This window comes from Alosa alosa, chromosome 4, assembly GCF_017589495.1.
Source record: "Alosa alosa isolate M-15738 ecotype Scorff River chromosome 4, AALO_Geno_1.1, whole genome shotgun sequence".
Classification (NCBI taxonomy): Eukaryota; Metazoa; Chordata; class Actinopteri; order Clupeiformes; family Clupeidae; genus Alosa; species Alosa alosa.
The window spans coordinates 16,450,392-16,456,237 of NC_063192.1; positions in this window are offsets into that span (position 1 = coordinate 16,450,392).

Consider the following 5,846-nt stretch of genomic DNA (forward strand, 5'->3'; position numbering starts at 1 on the left):
GTACTACATTAAATTCGGGCATGTGTACAGTCTATGTACGTTGTACTGTCTAACTTACAAACTCATCCATGCTTGTTGGATCTGCTAAGTAAGTAACGTTAACGTTAGGCTAGCTATCATAGTTGCTGTTGCTGTGACGGTGGCATTAACGTTAATGTTTTATGTTACGTTAACGTTATGGCAGTCTCATTTATATTAGGCCTACCTTAGTTCTCAGTAAGTTACAGTTTATTATATTTATAATTTATATAAAACATTCGCTAGTAGTGCTAGGCCTAGTATGTTACTGTCACAATGTTTGGCTGAAGATGATGTGCTGCTGGTTAACGTTAACGTGGAGGTTTAGCTGCTACCAGCTAACGTATGTAACGTTAACTCCTCGTAATCATGTACGGTTTTGTGAGTTTAGTAGGCTAACTTTAGCAATATTGATATAAGTTAACTTTAAGTCACATCTGACTATCATTAACCGTTGTTCGGACGAACAGCGCGAATGGCTGTTGCTGCAAGCAAACATCATCAATGAGCTCACCCAGCTCCCTTGCGAAACTGAGTTATTCTAACACCATCTTCAGCCTGGCATTTTGACAGTAACTCAAAAAACATACAGTATATATATATATATATATATATATATATATATATATATATACATATAAATGATTATTCTAAAGTTTCACTTGTAAGTAGCCTTCAGTTTCAGTTGAAAATTGTTATCTATCTTGTTTTCTTCTATTTCTGCTAGGTGCTGCTTCACTCTGCTACTGGTGGTGGATCAGGCTGACTGCAACCGTTGGTCTAACGTTAGAATGCAGCACACGAGAATTTCTAAATGGAAAAAAATGAATAAATGTACTTGCTTTTCAAACTTATAACAAGTTGTCAATGGTTATTTATGCAAGTTTGTGTAGCCTAAACCATACCTAGGCCTAGCCAAATTTATCCTGGCTGTAGATAAAGCAGGATATGAATTTCCCAAAATTACTGTATATAATATTACACCACTGGTATTACTACTGTACTTAGTTACAGTATGATCCATAAGTACTGTGATTAAAAATACGGTAGACAATTCAATGCTGTATACATTACAGCACTGGTAGTACTACTGTAGTTTGCATTTACAGTATCAGGCATAGGTAGGCCCTACTGTGATTTCATATACAGTAGGTGTACTGTAGAGTGAAATACAGCAACTTACTGGTTATTTGTTGCTGTAAATTTTACGTTAAACTTTTTACAATGTAATTTATGATGTTGAAGAATCAGTATACTTTTGTATACTTTTAGTATACTTCCAGTGAGGCTATTTGCATGAAAACAGCCTGGGTAGTCTAGCAACTCTCTGTTGGCTTGCGAGCTGGAAAAACCAAACTTCGGTCAGGCCAATCACATTGTGTATAGTCGGTGGATGGGTTTAACATAATGATGACAGAGTTGCGACTGTTCCGTGTGAATTCCCTGCTACTTAAAAACAAAGAAGATGGATGCTGCTGGGGAACAGCACGACTCGAGTTGAGCTTTTTTTAAGTTGGCAAAAGTTTGATCTACTAGCTAACTAGCTTCACTAGTGGGAAAACGCATGGGACTCGTGAGTTTAACGCTATCCTATTGCATGCAGAGGGAATTTGAAAGACAACCGTTTATTCCGCTGTTACCGCCCCTCGGATTGAGCACTGCTAGTGTGAGTGTCCAGACCCTACATCTTGATGTGGGTCTGGCTCGTCAGGCTTATGTGTAATAAAGTGAAATGACACAGGAAAAAAGTATGGTAACACTTTACTTGAAGGTATCTACATAAGAGTGACATGACACTGTCATAATGGTGTCATGACAGCCAGTCTTATCCTTCATGATATCTTAATGACAAAGCAAGATGGTATCACTTTATTTGTGGTCAAATAAATTATACACTGTCATAATGATGTCATGACCAGTTTTGTGAAATATCCTGTCACACATCTATTTGACCAAGTGCTAGAATTGGTCTGTAACCTTGCACATCTAATTATAATAATCATTAGTCAACATGCCATGAATACAAAAAGAGGTGGATTTTCTGTTTATGTCAACTTGTCATAACAAAGACATCCTCTGGTAATGTCATCCTGATTAATATCAAGTTGTCTTCATAAGGACACTCCAAATAAATGTAATGTCACATTGTCATTACAAAGACATCCCAAACCAATTTAATGTCAACTTGTCATTACCAAGACAGCTTCTGGTAAATTAACTTTGATTAATGTCAAGTTGTTATAAGACAACCCAAACAATGTCAACTAGTCATGACAAAAAACAAATGACACTTAATGACAGAAGTCATAAACGTATCATTAGTTTATAATGTTTATGACACGTTCATGTCATGTCACTCTTATGTAGATAGGCTACCTTCAAGTAAAGTGTTACCAAAAGTATTGAAGGAGTAGTGCTGTGTGGACTGTGCAGATAACTTTTCAGATGCCTTTAGAAGCGACAGGACAACACTTGATGGCTTACCACCATGAAGTGAGAGGAAGCCTTAATATTTTATGGTGAGGAAGGCGTCTGTGACTCTCCACTGCAAATATGCAGACCCAGCTCTGCACATCCGCGCTGGAGAGAGAGGAGAGGAAAAGGAATGCTTTGGGGAGAGAGGTGCTCAAACTTTGTTTTCAAGAGCAGGAAAGTTTTTAACAAGTCACAAAGCCCTAATGATATCCACCTCCTTGAAAAACATACTATACATACTTGTTTATTTGTTGTGGATGTTTTGTTTTTTTTTTGCACTGGGCTGTATTTTTGAGGTTTCATAAAAATGAAACACCTACATCTACCAAAAACATCAAAGCATGCATAGACACACCTACTTAACTTTAACACACACATACACACACACACACACACACACACACAAATCCCTAACTTCAGTGCACCCACACATACACATTCACAAAAACTGTAGAGAAAGCAGAATGACAGCTCTTTGGCTCCCACAGATCAATATGGCATCCTGCCAGTGGCTGTGGAATCAGAGCAACATTAGAGATGCTGTTTTATCTCTGGCCTTCCGCCTCCACCTGCTCCTGGGCCCTGTGTCCACGCTCTCCTCAGCCCTGACAGCTTCGACAGGTGAGACACGACACCAGCTGTCCACCCTGAACCAAGGTGAACCTCACAGCGAAGATGCAGACTCGAGAGCACTCGAGCTGAGACCAAATATATTCGACAGGCAGGTGCAGAGAATGCTAAAGTGCTTCAGAAGGATATTAAGCGATCAACAGCACCTAACTCAGATTGATGCTACGTGACATACTGTTAATTGGGTAACCGTTCCCGACTTTCCCCTCTACATTAATCTCTTGCTTGTCTGGGCTCATAATTTTCCCTTATGCATGGACTTGCCCAGGCAGGTGCATTTGTCTAAAGTGTTTTAGAGCGCAGAGAAGGGATACATTTTATCAGGCACTTAGTCCCTCTCCAAAGGGAACTGGACATATGGCTGTGCTAGCACAGGACACTGCCAATCTATCTGTGTGTGTGTGTGTGTGTTTTTATTTATTAACCACTAATTATCTACATGAGTAATATCAGGCAGAGACAGGCTGGTGAACTAGCTAGCTTCCATTAGCAAGTATAAGTATATAAGTATATATACTTTTTTGATCCTGTGAGGGAAATTTGGTCTCTGCATTTAACCCAATCGGTGAATTAGTGAAACACAAACAGCACACAGTGAACACACAGTGAGGTGAAGCACACACTAATCCCGGCGCAGTGAGCTGCCTGCTTCAACGGCGGCGCTCGGGGAGCAGCAAGGGGTTAGGTGCCTTGCTCAAGGGCACTTCAGCCGCGGCCCACTGGTCGGAGCTCGAACCAGCAACCCTCCGGTTACAAGAGAGTGCTAACCAGTGGGCCACGGCTGCCCAGCGGCAGCTACAGCCCTATTGCTGCTGTGCTGTTCGAAAGGTAAGCCTTTTGGCATTTAGCCCACTAGCTTTAGGCATTGAACTCCTTCAGAAACGGCCTCTTAGTGAGATGCTTCTTTATCAATTTCTGTTTGTTATTGTGAATGACCTCTAACTGGCTAATCTCTTGTTAGCTCTTTGTGTGTGGTTGGGGCTATAGGAGTGAAATACTCATTGGCAATTACAAGCACAAATCCACTGTCAGTAACATTAAATGAAATGCTTACTAGCTTTGTTGCATAAATTCATGCTTCTTTATCAGTTTCTGTTATTGTGAATGACCTCTAACTGGCTAATCTCTTGTTAGCAAACTAGCTCGTTACTACTATTTGGCAGTTCAGGCTCACCTCTTTTCTGAAGGAATCATGTCAGAAGTCGCCTGGCCTCTTTTAGCTTTCTCTATAACTGTCTACATGCCTTGCACTTCTGGAATCCTGATTTTTATCTTGTTATAGTGGATGGAATCCACTATCTTGAAATCTCCTGGCTTCTTCTTCTTCTTATAACCTTTTCTGTTTACCTTTTCAAGAATGAATGCGACTCTAACCGCTTAACGTACAGACATGTTGAAATAACCGTAGGTCTGGAGTTGGACAAGAGAGTTACTTTTTCAGATTTTCTTAAAAGTTTATACTTTTTGAGAAATAGGGGATTAAAAATGTCAAAAAGCTCATTTTTCCCCCATAGACTTATATGGCTGTGATGTCATAATGGCCTAAAGCCTGCTGCGCTCCTTAAGCTGCCAGAGAAGTTCCCGGGCTAATCAGAACACTGGCACAGGTATCACCTGTGAATCAAACAGCTTCTAATGCATACAATCTGGTGCTCCCTAAAACTACACATCATGTTTAAGTGTTTCCCGTGTGTCAAAATAAAAGTCACAGCCATAGCTCATGCTTTGCGCATTATATCTCCAGAACGGTTTGACGCATATGCTTCAAATTTGGTACAAGTGTTTGTATGGACTCAAAGATGAAGTGAGTTGATGTTGGAGGTCAAAGGTCAAGTCAATGAACACTCTGAGTGCGATATTTCAAGAATGCCTTGACATTACATGGCTGAAATTTGGTATGAGTGTTTGTATGGATTCAAAGATGAAGTGAATTGATGTTGGCGGTCAAAGGTCAAATGTCAAGGTCAAAAACACCTTTAGTGTTATATCTCAAGAACGCCTTGACACACAAGGTCTTTTGGTACGAGGGTTTGTATGAACTCAAAGATTAAGTGATTTAATGGGTTTTTTTCAAGGAATTTCCCCACCAACTTTAGCAGCGTTCCATCCACTATTGTAATTCCTCTGACATTACATTCTAGTTTTGCTGTTGATATTTTAGGGGGTCAAATAGGATATTTTGGTCGGCTACTTTACCCTTGGGGGTGTTATGTGCAGTGAGTGTGTGATACCAGAAACAACCATACATCAATTTGCACATGAATCAATTTGCACAGTAAATTTCTCCTGTGCTGAGAAGGAGCTTCTGCAGGGCTCACTCTCCAGGGCAGCACAATCAGCCCATAATTATCCCTGTCATCCACTCTCACCTCGTCTCATCCACTCTCACCTCGTCTCATCTATTCTCACCTAATCACATCCATTTATACCTCGTCTCATCTCTGCTCAGCACATCTCATCTTGGGTGTCAAATACCCCCCACCCCACACACATCGCAATCCTGCACAGTTAACTACTTGTATAGTTTGTCTGTCGTTGTATTGCATTATGTTATATTGGGCTGTGGGTGTCCGTGAAATCCGAACACTATTTGGTTAGATGGACTTAGCGGTCTAGGTAGGACACTACGGTAATTGCTTGATTGCAGCAATTGGGAGGATGATCTCAGTTTATAGCGCAACAGAGGCTGGAGGTGGTGGGTGGAGGATTAGGCTTCCTGAATG